Here is an 18,475-nt window from a genome sequence, read left to right as displayed (position 1 = left end):
AAGCTGAAACTATTTATTTTTCTTTTCTTTTCTTTTTTAAATTTTAAATTTTTATTGGAATTTTATTTACAACATAACACAACCCCCAGCCCCCAATACACATTAAACGTGAACATATCATACAGTGAACATAACATACAACAATACAAACAACCAAATAAAAGACTTCCTTTAACTTGTTTCTGGCCTCCTTATTTACTTCTTATAAACTGTGTCCTTTATGAATAATTATTAAGATTTTTCTAATTATAACTTAAATATCCACAAAGTCTCCTGCAGACATTAATCGAAACAAGCCCAGGTATGTATTTTAGGGCACTGTTTTGTGAAGTATTCTCTGCATTTCCCTCATGCTTTTTGAAACTCTTGTCTAGTGTGATCTCTAATTGCCTCTGTTAATCTAGCCAGTTCAATATATTCTAACAGTTTATCTTGCCATTCCTTTTTTGTTGGCACAGTTTCTTTTTTCCAGTTTTTAGCAGTTAGGATCCTTGCCGCTCCTGTGGCATAGAGGAATATTTTCTGATCTTCTCTTGCTATGCCTGTGTCCGTTATCCCTAGTAGAAAAGCTTCTGTATTTTTCATAAATTTATACTTAAACATCTTTTTAAGCTCGTCATACATTGTGTTCCAGAAGCTTTTGATTTTTTCACAAGTCCACCAAACATGTATAAGTGTCCCCTCCGTTTTACCACACCTCCTGCATAGATTTGTTTTTCTCTTATACATTTTAGCTATTTTGGTAGGTGTTAAGTACAGTGGTGCCCCGCAAGACGAATGCCTCGCAAGACGGAACACCCACTAGACGAAAGGGTTTTCCGTTTTGGAGGTGCTTCGCAGAACGAATTTCCTATGGGCTTGCTTCGCAAGACGAAAATGTCTTGCGAGTTCCTGCGGGTTTTTTTCCCTCCCCCCCTTTCCCCAAGCCGCTAAGCCGCTTATCAGCTGATCTGCCAAGCCGCTAATCAGCTGATCCGCTAAACCGCTTATCAGCTGATCCGCTAAGCCCGCTAAGCCGCTAATAGCGCTAATCCGCTAAGCCGTTAATGGGCTTGCTTCGCAAGACGAAAAAACCGCAAGACGAAGAGACTCGCGGAACGGATTCTTTTCATCTTGCGAGGCACCACTGTACCATCTATAAAACATCTTGATTAGGTTTTTCCTCAGTACTTCACAGGCTGTAAATTTCCAGTTCTTTCTCCATAGTTCTTCTTCCCATGCTGATAAGTTAATGGTTTTCCCAATATCTAAAGCCAACTTGATCATTAGAAACTATTTATTTTTCTTTAAGAAACATGCATGTTGAAATGTATGTTTCTTTTCTGTTCCCCTTATGTCAGCTCAGATAGTCAGTAGAGCATGAGACACTTAATCTCAGGCTCATGAGTTTGAGCTCTAGGTTAGGTAAGTTTCCTGCACTGCAAGAGTTGGGACTAGATGACTTGCATGGTCTCCCTTCCAACTCTACAATTCTGATTCTATGAACTTTAATTCAGAGAAAGGGCTGTAAAAGTCACTGCTTTGTAGGTTACAAGGGCAAGGGTCCTGTCCCCCCATCCCTGCCACTCAAAAAACCTTTGTTTACACCCCCACCCCAACCCTGGATGAATTGGTGGGAAAATGTGGAAAAGAAATTACTGGCCTCTGGGTGGAGTGTGTGCCCATGATAAGTGTCCATAAGGCCTCTCTGGGTAAGAACTGGAATGGGAGTGTCTGCAGTACCCTAGGTGAGACACGGATGCTTGAAGGTTGAGTCTTGGATCCAAATTACTGGAAATAAGATATAGTACATCATCTGGAGCATGTTGATATTTTGCATACTACTTTTTAATTTCTGCATTAGGCAGTATTTTCTCTCCCATCTAGTTTTAAGCTGTTAAATTGTTTTATTTGTATTGTTTTATACAAACACATGGATTGTGTTTTTTTTACATATATTGGTTGACGACGTTGTTGTTGTTGCTGCTGCTATTTATTTTGAATTGACCAGGTTACACCAACACCTTCCCAGTGTTGGTGAAGAATGCACCCCCCTCTAATCAATTTCATGAAACAATTTATTTTAAAAATAACAATACAGGCACTCAAAATTTGCAGACAAAATGTCAGTATTATTATCATTAAGTATATAAATTATGTTATGAATCCGCTTTAGTGGTTTATTTTTAATGGAGCAAGCAAATTATTATATTATATTATATTATATTATATTATATTATATTATATTAGGCCTGCAGAAGTGGAATGCCATTCGGTGGAGTGCGAGACCCTTAATGTCAGGGTCGCGGGTTCGAACCCCACGTTGTGCAAAAGATTCCTGCATCGCAGGGGGTTGGACTAGATGACCCCCGTGGCCCCTTCCAACGCTACAATTCTATGATTCCTTCTTTGGGGGAATCCCAGGTCTGTATGTGCAACGGAAGATAAGGCGGCGGCGTCATCCCCGGGATTCTCCGCTCCCGCTCCATCCCTCGAGCGAGAGGCTTCCGGACTACAGCCCAAATCAATGGCGGACTACGCCTCCCATGATCCCACGCGAGCGCCGCCTCGGAGCCCGTCCTGGGAGGGGCGCGCAGGCGCAGTGGCCGGGCGGAGACTCGGCAGCCGCAGCCTTGTACGTTTCCTCCCCTTCTTCGAAAAGGCTGGGAGAAGTTCGCTGCCTGGCTGGGTGAGTCCTCCGGGGGCGACGAGGGTGGTCGGGGCGGGGAGGGCGGGGTGGAACTAGCCGGGCCCGGGTGAGGCTCTTGCATCTGGAGGGAACCTCTGTCATTTTGGCCGCACTTTGGGAAAAGTTGGGGGGAAAGATTCCTGCCTTGCCGGGGTTGGACTAGATGACCGCGGGGGACCCCTTCCAGCTGCATAGGAGAGGCGGAAAGCGGAGGGAGCTAGCTGCCGTTGTGGGAAAGCAGGCGTAGCTGCTGCTGCTGCTTCTTATTGATTATTATTGATTATTTAAAAGGGTGGTATGCACAAGGACAAAGAGTCAGTTGAAGCTTTCTTTTGTGGGAGCAGTTGCTCTGCAGATCCAGCAACGCGGAGCAGGATCCGGAGTCGCTCCACTTCCACACCCGCTTCAGTTCTTCCCCCGTGCCTCCCTTCCCCGCAGCTCTTTTCCTCTGCAAACTTGACAAACTCACACCCAGGAAGCTCAACTCCACCCCTTGTCGCATCGTGAATCTTATCCACCCCCCCTTCTCCGTCTGCTCTGCAAGGATTTCCTCCCTCTCTGACTACATGCCGGCTCCCCAACTCAAGGAAACTTCCTTCCTATCTCTCTCTCTGAGGGGAAGAAAGGGGGGGGGATGTTTTGCAAGTGGGGTTTGGTGTTCTGTTGGATGCTTTTGTCTCCCCACCCCACCTTGGGCTTTTTTGCTCAGGACTGCAGCGTGCAGAGCTTAGGGTGTGTGTGTTTTTTTGTCACCAATATGATTTCCCCATAAAGAGGACAGATGTGTCACTTTTGTTTCGCAGCTGATTAAAAAATGGCCAAGAGTTTAATGGCAGGTGAGAGTGAGCCTTGTTTTGCCATGGTGCCTGCCTCCCCTCGGCTGTGGAACATTTTGTACTACGCCCAACATCTTGGTACAAGCGAGTCCTCTTTTGCTTTTCGGTGTTTGCATTCCTGTTGCATGCAACAAAAGATCGCTCTTTGCATTACATCTGTTCTAGGTGTGCAGGGTGAATGGAAAGGGAATCCTTTCTCACCACGGTCCAGAGTGAGCAACTTTTAATTTAGACTCTGGACTTGCTAACCTTAATGCCCTTCCTGTTTCCCCAGTGCCGGCTGAGGTGGTAATGTAGGAACTAGGAAGTGACTCGCACCATATCTTTGAAACACATTCTTTCCCTCGAAGAATTCTGGGCACTGTAGTTCGCAAAGGGCTGCTGGGAACTGCAACTCTGCGAGGGGTAAACTACAGGGCCCAGAATCCTTTAAGGGAAAGCATGTGCTCCGATTGTGCTTTAAAGGTACGGTGTCTTCATAGCCTTGTTTTGGAACACCTTGTGCAACTGATGCTCCTATATTTCCACCCTATAATGGTCATTGGGATCCCACCAAATTTTCTGGGCACATCTGTAGGCATGGATTGACATGCCCATCTGGGGGTGTGAGGCTAAAGACAAGGAACTGTCGCTGCCTCTCTCAAAGAAGTACATTATTTATATATTTACAGTGGTACCTCGGGTTAAGAACTTAATTCATTCTGGAGGTCTGTTCTTAACCTGAAACTGTTCTTAACCTGAAGCACCACTTTAGCTAATGGGGCCTGCTGCTGTGCCGCCGCCACACGATTTCTGTTCTCATCCTGAAGCAAAGTTCTTAACCCGAGGTACTATTTCTGGGTTAACGGAGTATGAAACCTGAAGCGTATGTAACCTGAAGCGCACGTAACCCGAGGTACCACAGTATTTCATTTGCCGTTGGGTGGAGGGCTGTCCTACATGCCTGTCTGATTGGCTTTGTGCTGGTATGCTGTTGAAAATGCTTTCAGGAGAGTAGGGTGCTAGAAATGAAAATAGTACCGATGTTACATGATAATCTGCGTAAAGAAGGTGGTCTTAAAGGGAAATGTGCCGTGGAAGCCCATCATGTATGCCTCGTTGGCATCAGACCTTTCTCAAGCAGCTCACCAGGCTGAGGAAGGCTAGAGGCTCATTGCATGAGGTGACTGAAAAATACAGCAAATAAACAATCCAAGCTTGTGGCTATCGGGCCTGTGCTTAAATAAAAGACTGGCCTATCATGGTGGCAGTTAAACAAACAAACAAATGTCCTAGAATCATAGAATCACAAAATTCTGGAGTTGGAAGGGACCATGCGGGTCATCTAGTCCAACCCCCTGCAGTGCAGGCTTCTTTTGCCCAAGCCGTGCCTCGAACTCGCAACCCTGAGATTAAGAGTCTCACGCTCTGCTGATGGAGTTGTCATTGGCATCCATTTAGCGTACTAGAAGAGTTCAAAGAATGTCAACAGTGTCTATTGAAGTATTCCCATGTTTGTAAGGTGTTGCTTTCAGAAGTTGGGGTTATAGCCAATGCTAGTCCAGACCCCATCCACGCTAAACATTTAAAGCAGTATCATGCTACTTGAAACAGTCATGGCTTCCTCTAGTCTTGGGAACTGTGGTTTGTTATGAGTGATGAGAGCCGCTAGGAGACCCCGATTCTCCTCACAGAGCTGTAACTCCGAGGGGTTTAACAGTCTGTCCCTCTTCCCAGGGAACTCTGGGGATTGTAGCTCCTTGAGGGGAAAAGGAGTCTCCTAACTCTCAGCACCTTTGACAAACTAAATTTGAAGTGCTGTGACACTCCTTCAAGTGTATTGTACAGATGGGACCAAAGTTAATGAACATGACTAACGTCTGTTTAAGCAGATGACTAACTTACGTCCAGGAATTTCACTGGGTCTACTATGAGCAGAACTTGGTTCAATACAACCTCGAGATCTCCTACTTTTCCTTTTCTTCTGCTTGTATTATTGTGCTACAGTTTCAAATGAGGTGTTTTACCTTCCATGGGACTTTTTAAAAAGCTGCACAGGTATGTGTCCGTCCCCCCCAAGGTATCTTGACTCAGGAATGCTCACCTGATGTTGGTGTGCCTAATAAAATGTTAGGTGTGCACCGTCACTCTTATTAATGCAAAGCAGTTCCGGTGCTGAGTGGCGTAGCTGAGTAGAAACAGGAAATAAGAGCATTCGAAAGGTATGTTTGGCTTCTAGAAATGGTACTTTGAATGGCAGGGCTCCCTCCTGTCTCTAGGCTCTGTTTGCTATGTAAATGTGTACATACTCGAAATGTTTCCATAATGCTTGGGGCATCTCCTAGACCAGTTTGTTTGCTTTGGCCTCCGGGATATAAAGTTCAGCAGTGGGACGGTTGTGGAAACAACCAGAGCGATTGTCTTTCTTCTTTTAAAGATAAACAAACAGTGGGAAGAGAACGGGGTGGCAGGCAAAGCACCCCAACCTTAGTCCTCGTGATGCTGGGTGTGTCCCTCACGAGACTTTTTTTGAGTGGTGCGTTCTTGGGAAATCTTATAGCAAAAGCAGATGTGAGGAGTTGCGAGCTGATTCCCAAAGGGGACAAGTTGTCGCTGCTGGAGGAAAGGGAAGAGGGGGAAATTGGTTCAGGCCAAAATACAAATTAAAAAATAAAGAAATCTGGCTTGGGATACCTAGAATCACTGAGTTGAGAGGGAACCATGATCAACCAGAAATATCAATTAGGCTTACACTCTCCCCCAATCTACTGATAGCTCAGCCCACACCACAGATGTGGCACCTCAAGTTCAGGGACTAAATGTTGCCCTCAAGCCCTTTCAGTCTGGCCCCCATGACCAGGGGTTGGCAACCTAAGGCCTGTGGGCCACAAGCAGCCCACAGGGGTCGTTTAACCGGCCCATGGACCTCCACCGTCCACTCAGTCGGCTTTTGTGCGCTGGGCTAAACCGGCGCGGAGGAGAGCAGGGACTGCCTTCCGCGATGCTGGCCGGCTTCCCATTGGCTGCAGGAAGCTCCTGCAGCCAATGGGAAGCTGCATATGCCTCCTCCACGCTGGAAGGAGCACAGGAAATAGTGTTTGCGCATGCGTGCGCGCGCACTCCGGTTCCGGGACCGTGAACCGGCCCAAGCTACAAAAACTTTGCCGTTCCCTGTTCGTGACTCTCCATGGACCTGTCACACACCTGTTTGCACACTCAGCAAATGTTTTCCCTCTAGTTGGAATGCATCTCTGAACCCTGATAATACTTCACTTTATTTTATTGTTGAAGTTTCCACAGTACAATTAGAAAGAACAAACCAATCTACAAAAAATTAAAGAAAATAAACCATGGAAAGAAGAAATGGAAAAAGAAACTACAAAATCCTCTTTCACCCCTATATCTTAACTTTCATCCCCTACAGAGGAAGGTGTGCTCTCCCCTGAGCTCGTCCCTCTCTTGTCACAGTCTCCCACCCTTTGAGATCTTCCCTTACCCGCCTCTCACACGGGGTCCTCAAACTCCTCCTCCATCATCTGTATACAGTTCTTACCAAAATACGAGAGAGACAACAACAGCAACAAACAAACAACTACCAAGGGAAAGGAAAATAGAGGGGAAAAGGTAGGACGTCCAGCTAGAGCCATCTGTCAGTTGTGTATGCAATATTTTTTCCAAATCGTCAAATGCTTAATCTAGGTTATTTGATTGTTCCTTCCTTTGCTGGAAGTTGTTTTTTCAGCCTTCTACCCGGTACAGTGGTACCTCGGGTTACATACGCTTCAGGTTACAGACGCTTCAGGTTACAGACTCCTTTAAGCCAGAAATAGTGCTTCAGGTTAAGAACTTTGCTTGAGGATAAGAACAGAAATCGGGCTCCGGCAGCGCGGCAGCAGCAGACGCACCATTAGCTAAAGTGGTGCTTCAGGTTAAGAATAGTTTCAGGTTAAGAACGGACCTCTGGAACGAATTAAGTACTTAACTTGAGGTACCACTGTACTGTCCAGTTCATTTACGAAAGTGTAAAGAAAATTCTCAGTTACTGTCTTCACCATTATAAAACATTCCCTCTTTATTCTTTTATCTCCTTCTCCAAAAGAAAAGCTGGGGTTTTTAAAATCTCTGTTGGTATATTAACACATAGTAGTTCAGTCGCTTTATGAGCTTCGTTTGCGTCCCAGTCCATTTCCTGTGTCATTTCCATCTGAATATCAGTTCTGTACCTGATAATGCCTTCTGATGGGTGGCTGTGCATAGAAACCAGCCAGCTCTACCAAGATAAAATATATTCCTCCACCCACTTTTGCCCGAGCCCCCAACCACCACTGGCAGTCGTCCCCCAGAAGAGAACATGGCCCCCAGGTTGAAAAGCGTTCCCCATTCCTAGCCTGCGCAAACCAAAACTGAGCAGAGAACAATTGCACCACAACAGGATTGGGCCATCTCTGGGCCTCCCAATGTTGTCGGGCTACAACTTTTGACGGCCCAGCCAGCGTAGACCAGCTTCTTGGACCTGGGGAGGGGCAGGGGAGGGTACAAAATGTGCCCGTGTCTGGAATAGAGAGTCGCGAAAGAATGCTGGCAGACTGTGCTTAGAGAGAGGAAATGGAAAATCACTGTGGGTGGGTGGGAAGATGCAATGGAGTGTCCTGGGAAGAGGATTGCTGGCTGGCTGAAAGATTGAATAGGAGAACGTTTTTGCTGAATCCATAAGGCAGATTTTTATGGCACAACTGGAGCAGGGATGTCCGAACTGGTTTCCCGGCTGTTGAAGAGTTAACGCTGCTGCCAATGTGGGGGTTCTCTGGTGAGAAGGTTGGAATTGGTCTCCCTTAAGCAGCTGGAACCCTTTCAAGCCTGTGATTGATGGTGGAAAACTGATAAACTTTGCCTACAAAAGACCCTCCCTTCTCCTGTTGAGGTTCATCCAGAGGCTGATTGGAATAAGAGGCGGACCAAAAATAAGGACCATGTTTTAAGGCTTCTTAGTTCCAAACCAGCTCTTGTTTATTTGCCTCTGATGTCATTTTCTATTTTAAAACTTCAGCAATGGGGCTTTGTTTCGCAAAGATCCTCAGTAAATTTGGAAGCCCTGCCCGCCTTTTAAAGAGAAAACAATTAGGACTCTGTAACTTTGCAGGTCACTCGTCTCCAGTAACCTCTTTGTAGCCTTGCTAGTGCCTGAGGTCAAGGGGTCCTGAGTGCATGTATTTTGCATGCCTCTACTAAAACATTTATTTAGGTCTTAATTCAGGACAAATAGCAGCAGCTCCGTTGCTGCGGGTAGATAGCTCCAAAGTTTTCAGGCAGGGGACCGAGAAACTCTGGAACATTGCTGCCAGTCCAAGTTCACTCTACATGAGTTAGATGGACTAATGACTCAAGGCCTGGTATAAGACAAATATGTTTTATCTAAAGCAAGTTTCTATCCCTCATCGTTGCAGAGGAAAAACTTGAATATGCTATGCATACAGGCCGCCGTTTGAATCCCTGGTATCTTCAGCTTTTGGATGAAAATCCACAGGTGAATCACATGCTTTTCACGCCAGGGGCCCTAGGTTCGAATCCTGGCATACTTGGTCATTATTATTAGCATTTTCATTGATGCATTGCTTCCCATAGTGTTTTAACAATGAAGTCACTGATGCTGAAAGCACATTAAAAATATATATATCAAGTCTGGTACAGATAGTACTGTAGGATTTGGAAAGATCACAGAGCCGCTTCCTGGGAAAGTGTAGTTTACTAAGGTTGCTGGGAGTTGTTAGGTCACCTCTTTCCCTATCACAGAGGTACAATTTCTACAGTGGTTTAACAGTCAGTCCCTTTCTTGCTAAATGTAGGTTCCTGGATTCTGGGGGGGGGGGGAGCCATGACTATTTTTTATATATATAAATATTTTTATTGGTTTTTGTCATACAAAGTTATAAAAGATACCACACAATTTATCACAAATACAATCTTATTGGACTTCCATCAACACCTCTGATAATCCTCCGTCTTAATCACTTCTTATGCATTTCCTAACTTAATATTGCCTTTACATCTCTTAACATATCATCTCTCCTTTTCCATTTTTTACAATATTTCTAATATTAGCCCTCACAGAACTTCTTGTAAACCTACAAACGTAGTCTGATCGTCACAAATACTTTTCAAATAATCCATAAATTTACTCCAGTCTTCGGTAAATTTCTGGTCCCACCGGTTTCGGATCCTTCCTGTTAGTTTGTCAAGTTCCGCATAGTCCATTAATTTCATCCTCCATTCTTCCATCGTTGGTAGTTCTTCTTGCTTCCATTTTTGGGCCAATGGGGAAGCCATGACTAATACAGTGGTACCTTGGGTTAAGTACTTAATTCGTTCCGGAGGTCCGTTCTTAACCCGAAGCACCACTTTAGCTAATGGGGCCTCCTGCTGCTGCCGCGCCGCTGGAGTACGATTTCTGTTCTCATCCTGAAGTAAAGTTCTTAACCTGAAGCACTATTTCTGGGTTAGTGGAGTCTGTAACCTGAAGCGTATGTAACCCGAGGTACCACTGTACTGCCTATAGTACAGAGGAGCCCTAAGTTCCTGTAAGAGAACATTGTAAGCAAAGCATCACCTGATCAGGGTTTTTTTTGGGGGGGTGGGGGGTGCTGTTGGCTGCATCTCAGTGTGACATGCATCCTGAACCAGTCTAGCGTTTGCAGTGTGTTCAAGCTTCTTAAAATGGGCATCTCATAGGATGGGGGATGCTGACAGACGAGGCGCATTAAGGAGCAAAAATGATAGCAGCACTGATGGCCAGATCACATTGTAGCGCAAGAGATGCTGTTATTCCACCTGTTTACAGATATTAAAAAACACACAATGGGGACCATGACTCACTTGGGGACATTTAGTGATTCTTTGGAATAGAATGATGCAGGTGTAAGATTGGGATGGAGCTCAGTAACAAACTAGATCTTCCTGTGACAGTCTGGCTTATAAACAGCCAGCTGTACCAATGCTTGATAAGAGAACATAAGGAGGCCTTTGTGCCAACCTTCCTTTAAAAAAAATAAAATGCCGGCTGTTTGTCTCTAGTCCCCAGCACTCGTATTGGAAAAGGTTCCCTTCTCCTCCCAGAGTATTGTGGTCTGGTCTGATTATAAACAGATTTGCACTACGCTGGGAGAAGGAACAAAAACAGAGCATAGTGTTGACTTGGCAAATGGATAGGCGGCTTGGCAGCCAGCAGTTCTGTGGTCATTAGCTGCAGGAAACCATTTCCCTTTTAAGATGCTGGCTCACATTGGAATGGGGGTTTGGGAGGTGGGGAGAGGCCCCTTCCTCTGATGGGAGCAGGAACTTTTGTTTGCTTTCTAAGCTTTTCTCCCCCACCCCACCCAAAAAATACAACAGGGATGTTGCAGTGGCAGCAGTACCACAGTGTTGCAACGCTCATGGAGAACCGCCGTGGCCCAGTGGTTAGTGCAGCTGCTTTGCATGGAGAAAGTCCCAGAAATCTGGAGGCAACTGCTATCTGTCAGTCTAGACCAGGGGTCAGCAAACTTTTTCAGCAGGGGGCTGGTCCACTGTCCTTCAGACCTTGTGGGGAGGCAGGACTAGATTTTTTTTTTGGGGGGGGGGATGAACGAATTCCTATGATCCACAAATAACCCAGAGATGCTTTTTAAATAAAAGGACACATTCTAAAAAACCTGCTCAGAGCTTATGGTGAAAGGCGGGTAAATAATAATAATAATAATAATAATAATAATAATAATAATAATAATAATAATAAAATGCACGCTCCATCCTTCACGAGGCACACCATTCCAGACTAACCTGGCCCAATTCAAGCCCATTTCCAATACAGAATAGAATTTCCATTCCTCGCACAATATCTTATTATATTTCTATCCTTTGCATCCAGGGGGCTTTGGGTGGTTTGGGGGGATTTCCCCCGCTCCCACTGTTATCCTCACAACAATCCTGTGAGGTAGGTCAGTTAGGCTGGGTAAAAGTCACCATGCAGCAGTGTTACTCCTATGCAATCCTGCTGATGTAAACAAGGCTTCCAAGGAACTCTACAAACACCCTCAGTGAGGATTCAGGCCAGGATCCTGGCTCCCCAGCTTCCACACAGCTCAGAAGCCTGCAAACGGGTGCCTTCCAGTGCGGCATCCTGGAGAGGGAGACAAAGTAAGGTGGCGTGGGACTCGGTGGCGACGTTTAAGTGTACAACCCACTCTCCACGGCTGCAAAGCTTTAAGAAGATGGTGGGAAGGAATGCAGGGAGATCGAAAGAAATAATTCTGAGTCTCACAAATCTGAAAAAGAGATCGCGTGTTCCTAAGAGAGGAATCACGTGGATGCCTTGACTTTAAACCTGTCGTTCATCTCAGAATCTCCACTGGGTGGAAAGAGGCGATACCTGGCGAACATGGAAGGTGATGAAATGCAAAGCAGGGATGGGCGACCTGTGGCCCTGTGGATAATTAATGTTTGTCTACAGTTCCCTTTAGCCCCGGGCATCATGGTCAGTGGTAAAGGATGATGGGAGCCATAGTCCCAACGGTATCTGCAAGGTCCCTTGTTGTCTACTTCTGGGTTGAGGGATCTCCAAAGGCAGTAAAGGATTGAGGTTGAATCCTGACAAGGCAGAAGTACTGTTCTGGGGGGACAGGGGGCGGGCGGGTGTGAAGGACTCCCTGGTCCTGAATGGGGTAACTGTGCCCCTGAAGGACCAGGTGCGCAGCCTGGGAGTCATTTTGGACTCACAGCTGTCCATGGAGGTGCAGGTCAATTCTGTATCCAGGGCAGCTGTCTACCAGCTCCATCTGGTGCGCAGGCTGAGACCCCACCTGCCTGAGGACTGTCTTGCCAGAGTGGTGCATGCTCTGCTAATCTCCCACTTGGACTACTGCAATGCGCTCTACGTGGGGCTACCTTTGAAGGTGACTCAGAAACTGCAATTAATCCAGAGTGCGGCAGCTAGATTGGTGACTGGGAGTGGCCGCCGAGACCATATAACACTGGTCCTGAGAGATCTGCATTGGCTCCCAGTACGTTTCTGAGCACAATTCAAAGTGTTGGTGCTGACCTTTAAAGCCCTAAATGGCCTCGGTCCAGTGTACCTGAAGGAGCGTCTCCACCCCCATCGTTCAGCTCGGACACTGAGGTCCAGCTCCGAGGGCCTTCTGACGGATCCCTCGCTGTGAGAAGTGAGGTTACAGGGAACCAGGCAGAGGGCCTTCCTGGTAGTGGCGCCCACGCTGTGGAACGCCCTCCCATCAGATGTCAAGGCAATAAGCAACAAGTTTACTTTAAAAAGACAACTAAAGGTGTAAAACCAATAAAAAAATTATAAAAAAATAAAATAAAAAGACAACTAAAGGTGGCCCTGGTTAGGGAAGTTTTTAATGTCTGATGCTGTATTGTTTTTAATGTTCGGTTGGAAGCCGCCCAGAGTGGCTGGGGTAAATAAATTGTTGTTGTTGTTGTTGTTGTTATTCTCAGCTGCTGGAGTGACTGTGCCCAACCACACTGGCCATTGGTTCTCCCTAACAGGAAATGCTGTAACAGCTTCCTGTTCAGGCTAGGCCTAGGGTGTTGCCTGAGCAATTCTCACTTTGCTTTGACTGGCCATGCTCACAGCTCTTTCTCCCTGCCTAGACCTCTGCTTCCCACTCAACAGCTGCCTCTGGTTTCAGACCTGTTTGCATGCCAGCGGCACTCAAATTCTTGTTTGTATACCTGACACCTTATTTAGAGAGCTGCCGACTTTCACTTTGTATAGAAGTTGGACCGCAGCAGTGTTTTATTTTTGCTGCTAATGGAAAAATAGCAGGATGTGAGTAAGCACATGTCTGTAACATAGATGTTAGGTTAATGCTGATCCTTGGCTTACGTTCTTAACTGGTCCTTGACTTGCAAGCAGATGTCACAATCTTGATATTTCCTGCCCCCTTCCCAAAATATACAGAATTTACCGGCAACCGACGCAGTTTTTGATATTTACTTTATGTATGATACGTTGATATGAAATCTTATGTTTTTGGAGCAAGCGAATGAAAGCTCCGACATTTGATCCCTGGAGTCAAAGAGAACATGGCCCAGTGGGTGACATATTGCCAAGATCAAATAGTTAGGCACTTCCTTTAAAGTAAACAATGACGTTCAAAGAAATCTGTAAGCCGAGCTCTAATGGAATCGAGTAAGAAAGCATCTTTGGACTTGAGTGAGCAGGGATGTAAGGGAAACTGTGTAATCAAATAAGAGTGAAGTGATAAAATGATGAAATCCTCCCAGATTCACATTCACGCAATGCCTTGAGGCCAATCAAAATACCACAGAATGATTTGCAAGCTTTTGAGTTCTCCAGGACTCTTAATCAAGAGTAATTAAAACGGGTGGGGTTAGAGCAATGGAGTCTTGCCCGTAGCACTATTAAGTGCTGTGCAAGTTTCAGGTTGTAACTGGGATGTCTGGGGAAGAGAAACACGCAGTGCTTGATCCACCATCTTTGAACATATAATAAATTCCAGGTGTTGTACCCAAACTAAGTCCTACTTGGAGCAGACCCACTGAAATGAATGGGTCTTAGTTAGTTGTGTCCACTCATTTCAGTGGGTCTGTTCTGAGCAGGACTAGCACAGGTTCTTTTGTAGGTGAAAAACAGGAATAAAAAGAAGGCAGGCAGCTTTTAATGAAGCTGGAGGTTATTTACAGCAGGTGTGTTGAGTTTTGTTTTGTTTTAAAAAAGTCAAGTGAAGTCAAATTGGGTAACTTATCTATGGTGGTGGTGAGCTTTTGGCCTACCAGATGTTGCAACAGCACCATCAAGCATGACCAATGGCCAGGGAGGATGGGAGTTGTTGTTCAGCAGCGCCTGGCAGGCCAGAGATTCCCCACATCCTGTAATAGATGGAAGGAATATGCTTTCCGAATGAAGTCTCCTTGTCTGGTGGCTTAAGATCACCTTCCTTTAGTTTAGGATCCTGTTTCTGAATGGCTTGAATTCTGCATTCTCCAAGTCACCCCAAAATCAAAGGGATCCATCTTGGCAGATAAGGGAAACTATGATAAAGTGTGCTTGCTCTTGATAGCTGAATTGACTCTTTGGGTTGCAAAGGAAAACAGTGGAAGGGAAAGAGATGTGGCTACTACTCTGTGGCATGCAAGAAACCACTCCTTGTTTCAGCTGCAGCGAGAAAAGGGTTGTCGTAGAAAAAGATGTGGAACCTGGGGCAGAAAAGAATAAGTGTGTTTATTTCAAATAGGCAACACATTTTATGAAAAAGTTCTTGAGGGCCATAAAAAGAACATGGCTGTATTGTCTACTACTGAGCCAAGGAACATCCCCCCAGATGTGTTTTGGAGACCACATCTAACCCCAAGTTCTCAGCCATCCATCCTTGTCATAAGGCAGACATGGAGAACCAGTTATCCTACGAGTGCTGTTGGGACTCGGATTCCCATCAGTCACAGCCAGCAAGGCATGTGATCAGGCAGGATGGGAGAAGTAGACTGGCAGCATTGGGAGGCCCATAGATCTCCCCGCCTCTCCCTATAAAGGTTTCTAGGATCATAGAAGTGTAGAATGGGAAGGGGCCTCCAGAGTCATCTAGTCCAACCTCCTGGCATGCAGAAATCCTTTGCTCAGTGTGGCCCATGATCCTGAGATTAAGATGCTCTAGCGACTGAGCTGTCTCTGGGGAGTAGTTCATCTCTTCCCTCCCTTGGTTAGCAGTAGAGACTGGTCCTTTTGGACAAAGGGGGGCACTGCCCCACCAACCTCCCTTTGCCCCCAGCCAGCTGCCACCTGCCTGCCATCTTACAGCCAACCTGCCGCCCGCCAAACGTTGGGCTACAACCTCCATCGTCCTGGGTATTGGCCATGCTGGCTGCAGCTGATGGCAGTAGAAGGCCAAAACATACAGGAGTTGGGAGAGGCTGATAGAACCAGTAGCTAGCACTGGGATGCAAGCGACTCAGCGGGGAAAATGTTTTGCTGTTTTTGCTGACTCGTGCACCTGTGCTTAAGTGTGATCCGCTTTGAATGCAGCCAAGGTTTCCTTTGTGCGCCTTCCAGATTCAGACTGTGAAGGTGACCTTGAGCGGGAACAAAATTAATAAATGGTTTCACAAAGTTCCTGTATGCGCAGCTGACTCCAAGGTCCTGGGATTTGTAACTAGTGTTTGAAGAGTAGATTAATTATCTCCTCCCTGTTTTTGCCTAGTATAGCGTCTCTGGAGTTTCCATTGTTGTTTTAACAATGAAAGTTGTGTATTCAGTTAAGCCAAAGGTTTTCTTCTTCTGCTTCTTAAATGCAGCAGTATGATATGGTAGGGGAAAGGGGTTTGTGCATTTTCTGGGCAATGCATGCCCAGCAATGCAGATAGGCGCTAGATTTTAAACAGAAATCTGAGATGCGACCTGACTTAAACTTGGACAGCAGATCTCAAACTTTACCCTTAAGCTTCCTTAGGGTCATTTCTCACTTGACCTTCTGCACTTGAGAGTATGGATGTCTGAATACAAAATGCATGAGCCTCTCAAGCGAAATGTGCACTTCTTGCTGGCGTTTTATCAATACACATATACAGTGGTGCCTCGCAAGACGAAATTAATTCGTTCCGCAAGTTTCTTCTTCTTGCGAGTTTTTCGTCTTGCGATGCACGGTTTCCCATAGGAATGCATTGAAAATCAATTAATGCGTTCCTAGGGAAACCGACTTCAGACCAGGTCCGGGGACAGTCTGTCCCCCGACCTCTTCTGAAGGCTGGGGGGGGGAACAAGGGGTTTTCTTCCCACCCCCAGCATTTTAAAAAACCCCGGGACAGCGGAGGGCTTCTCCGCTGTCCGGGCGATCTTAAAATGCTGGCGGGCGGCATTTTAAAATCGTCCCGGGACAGCGGAGGACTTCTCCGCTATCCGGGGCGATTTAAAAGCCCCTGGGAAGGCAGGCAGGGGAGACAAAGACTTTTGCCCCCCGCCAGCCTTCAGAAGAGGTCCTGGACCTCTTCTGAAGGCTGGCGGGGGCGAAAGTCTTTGCTCCCCCCGCCTGCCTTCAAAAGCTGTCCGGCCAAGGCTTCGCGGACCTCTGCCGGCATGCCGAAGCCTGCGCGCGCTGACATTAGCGCGCCCAGGCTTCGCGGAGCGCTCCGCCAGCAGCGGCAGCGCTGCCGCTGCTGGCGGAGACTTGCCGGCATGCCTCTCCTGCCTTCAAAAGCCGTCCGGGATAGCGGGAAGCGCTTCTCTGCTATCCCGGACTGCTTTTAAAATGCTGGCGCTGGAGAGCAAAGCCTTTCGGCCCCGCCAGCCTTCCTGGACCTCTTCTGAAGGGGGGGGGGCTTTGCTCCCCACCGCTAGCATTTAAAAGAGGTCCCCGGAGATTTCCCTATGGGCTTTCGTCTTGCGAAGCAAGCCCATAGGGAAATTCGTTTTGCGAAGCGCCTCCAAAACAGAAAACCCTTTCGTCTAGCGGGTTTTCCGTCTTGCGAGGCGTTCGTCTTGCGGGGTACCACTGTACTACTTTTCCTTGTATATCATCCTGTTCAAATAAACTTACTGCAAAGCAGGATGAACGTAACATCAGTTTGTTGAGTTTTGCATTTATTAGATTTTTTAAAAATAACTTGCTCTTCCTCCCAAAGGATCATAGGATGGCAAAGAACAATCAATAAAGCAAACAGATCCTAAACAACATGTGAAAATACTTACAAATGGGCACATTTAAATACATGTCTTTAAAGTGTGTGGATTTAAAATATTACGACATCGTAGTTGGGAAGGGATTGGACACCCCCACCTTCTTAATCCCTGGGACAAGTGTCAATAGAATAAGAATAATAACCATAACAATAACGTTGCTGATGAAAACTATTACTCTTTATTTCCCCCCCAGTTCTGATTTGAAATTAAAGGGCAAAAGGCAGGAGGCGAGAGAGGAGGGAGAGGTGTAGGTTTAATATAAAATGTAATATGCTGTAAGAGAGCTGTGTTTGGGGTCTCCCCTGGCACTTTCAAGCAGCATTAATAGCAGGTGCATTGACGTGCAGAAGGTGGTGGGAGGGCGCGCGCATGCACACCAGATTATGGAGGTCCTGATTCTCCCCCCCCCCCACCCTGGGCCTTGTTTTGCTGCTTGAAGCTGCCCCTCTCAAGCTTCTGTTTGCACCACGAAGCAGAAAGTGCAGATATCAAGCCTGAACCAGCATCTTTCAGGTTCACAGCTTGGGGGGTGTAGAGAGGTTTCAGCTAGGACAGTGATGTACAAAGAAAGGTCTAATTGCCTCTCCTAGTGCTGCAGTCCAGATCTAACTTCGCAGGAGGGTACATGGCAGTACAGTGGTGCCTCGCAAGACGAAAAGAATCTGTTCTGTGATTCTCTTCGTCTAGCGGTTTTTTTGTCTTGCGAAGCAAGCCCATTGACGGATTAGCAGATTAGCGCTATTAGCGGCTTTTAGCGGCTTACCTGCTGATCGGATCAGCTGATAAGCGGTTTAGCAGCTTAGAAAAAGGGGGGGGGGGGAAACCAGCAGGAACTCGCAAGACATTTTCGTCTTGCGAAGCAAGCCCATAGGAGATTCGTTTTGCAAGGCACCTCCAAAAAGGAAAACTCTTTCGTCTAGCGAGTTTTCCGTCTTGCGAGACATTCGTCTTGCGGGGCACCACTGTACATGGCAGTAATTCATCTTTTTAAATAATGATGATGATGTAGAGGTCTAAACAGGTCTTCAGCATCACCTCCTGTAAAGTTGTTGATTGACTCTGAATTTCCTTGTTCAGGTTGTCTTCCCCAGCGGAATGTAGGACCTGAGAAGGTTGATATTTGGGTGGTTCGCCAGAAGCGGCTTAGTCATGCTGGCCACATGACCCAGAAGCTGTACGCCGGCTCCCTCGGCCAATAAAGCGAGATGAGCGCCGCAACCCCAGAGTCGGTCACGGCTGGACCTAATGGTCCCTTTACCTTTACCTAACAGCAATACAGGCAATGCTCTTTTTGCACAGGGGTTATGT

The 18,475-nt window shown here is 46.5% G+C and overlaps 1 protein-coding gene across 2 annotated transcripts in view; it reads left to right on the top strand.

The window, feature by feature from the left end:
- The first annotated feature begins 2,573 nt into the window (after positions 1-2,573).
- The window catches only part of LOC309518441 (tropomodulin-3), a 46,856-nt gene continuing 30,954 nt past the window's right edge, over positions 2,574-18,475 (top strand). The window contains exon 1 of one of the 2 annotated variants that reach the window (XM_082198763.1): positions 2,574-2,668. The gene's annotated coding sequence lies outside the window, so the exon portion shown is untranslated. Of the gene's footprint in view, positions 2,669-5,517; positions 5,542-18,475 lie in introns of those variants that run through there. The other variant, XM_082198764.1, reaches the window with a different exon arrangement.

This window comes from Podarcis vaucheri (assembly GCF_965113315.1).
Source record: "Podarcis vaucheri genome assembly, chromosome: 14".
Classification (NCBI taxonomy): Eukaryota; Metazoa; Chordata; class Lepidosauria; order Squamata; family Lacertidae; genus Podarcis; species Podarcis vaucheri.
This window is presented reverse-complemented; position numbering and strand designations above follow the sequence as displayed.